Raw genomic sequence first — 2,284 nt, forward strand, 5'->3', positions numbered from 1 at the left:
TTATCATTGTGTTTTCCTTGAATTTCCCTTTGGATTGTGCCATGCCTTTTTGGTAGCTAGTAATTAGATGTGCAGCATTGTAAATTGGTAGAGCAGGTACAGCATTGTAAATTCCATCGGAATGACGAGGTTTATGTGTTTCCATCGTTGGTTGCATTTTTTGCAATTTTCTGCTAATGATTTATTTTCGGCTCATGATAATTGGTTGCAATTTTTGCAAATCTAACATCTAAACTTTAGTTGCTACATATATTGCACTTGAGAGGACATATTTCACTTTTTAAAAGTTAAAATAGTGCTATTTTTTATGTGATATGAAATATGTGGGTTGTAGAAAGGTGAAATGAAAATTTTAGGTGTAGAAACGGAAATACATAATTCTTATTCGACAAGACATGCTTCATATTGCTGAATCTGAATAATATCTCAACTCTAGTTGTTTATAACATCTTTTAATGCAGTGAGTAGTTAATTGCTGGTGTAGCAAGCGTCTATGCTGTTGTACAATTTTTACAGATCTTCAAAGGTATTTTTTTCCTTTGCTTCTCTTACACTTGCAGGCATTGAGAATGAGCCAGAAATTACATACAAATCATCCGAAACTTGCTATTGATAAATCAACCATTCTCTTTCATCCATTTTCAAATTCACATTAAAATATCAAAATTCATGGTAAAATCCTAATCCATATTTTTCATTTTTATCAAATTCTCAATAGTTTCATCGAGGCAAGAGTAAATACTAGGTTTGGCAGTTCAAAAAAATACCTGGGCGCCTTATTTGTAATTATCAAAGTTTCGGGCTGTATGCATGTAATTATCCCTTTTATTTAAGCTTGATGTGAGAGGACACGCTTAGAAAGTTGCTTTTATTTTTGGGGCACTTATATACATAGCAATATACATAGCACTTGAAACATACATAGCACTTGAAACATTACTATTTACAAACCCAGCATCCAACACCCAGCACCCAGCACCCAGCACCCAACACCCAACACCCTTTTTTATCCAATTTTCAAATTCTCGCTCAAATATTAAAATTTGCAATCCAGGAACAACTTCTTTTTGAAAGAGATCCTCATGGCAATCCAGGAACAACTTCTTTTTGAAAGAGATCCTCATGGCAATCCAGGAACAACTTCTTTTTGAAAGAGATCCTATCAATTGGATGTGGCGCACATATTAGGACAAATATGCTTTTTATATTTTTATTTGGCCGCATATGATGGCTAGTAATCATTGGCAGACAACAATGCTGAGGATTCTGCTGCTGCTCTCTCTATCTCAAGTTGCTCCAGGAAATGCAATTATGTAGACTTCTTATATGGCTGTTAAGTGGATTTCTGAGAAACATAATTTGCCCAAGTGTGACGCAGACTCTAGTTTGCTTCATTTACGATTATGGGCTTGATGGTGATTTATGGTATATCCATCTTGTGCACCTGGCCAATACGAGGATCTGTATGCTTTTTTGGTGACAATGTGGCTTCTTTGGATGGCAAAGAGATTCTTAGGCAACCATTGCGTCCATTATCCCAGGGATTGTATGCATGGTGATATGTGGAAAGCTTCTCTACCTACTCAAGTCTTGGATGTTTTGGCTAACTTGGGTCCATTTCTCTATTAACAATGATGAAATATGATGATTACCTGTTGCTCCAGCAACCTGTTTTGCATTATTTTTTTGGGCCATTTGGAATCACATTTTTGTTAATATTCATAATTTAAGATGTAATAAAAAGCAATTATTGTAAATGCCCCTCTTTTTTGGATGTTATAAATGGGGAGCTGCTGTTATAGTAGCTTCCTTGAATTATTATTACTTTTCATCAATTATTATTATTACTTTCCTATGTGGAGAACATAGTGAATGGTTTCTTTGGAATTGATATATCTCTCACCTTTGTTTCCTAGCTTGATCATAAATCCTGTCTTCTGGTAGATGATCATAAGATAATTGCAACAAGGTATATATATTCTGATAGAAACACAGTCCTGCAAATGAATTTTGTGGTATGTATGCCAAGTTCATAAGAATTGTGTGGTATGTATGTAAATGAACCATAGAAACACAATTCTGCAAATGCATTGGATGGATGCTTTCTTCAAAGGATCAATCCGCATAATATGTGTTAAGAAACCACGATTGTATGTATATGAACTTTCCGTTCTGTTTAGATCGATTGTATGTATATGAACTTTCTGTTCTGTTTAGATAATGAATTTATGTTTCAGAAGTTTAAAAAATGTAGCTATTACAACATTCTTTTAAACAGTTTTAA

Source organism: Phalaenopsis equestris, unplaced genomic scaffold (genome assembly GCF_001263595.1).
Source record: "Phalaenopsis equestris unplaced genomic scaffold, ASM126359v1 Scaffold000246, whole genome shotgun sequence".
Lineage (NCBI taxonomy): Eukaryota > Viridiplantae > Streptophyta > Magnoliopsida > Asparagales > Orchidaceae > Phalaenopsis > Phalaenopsis equestris.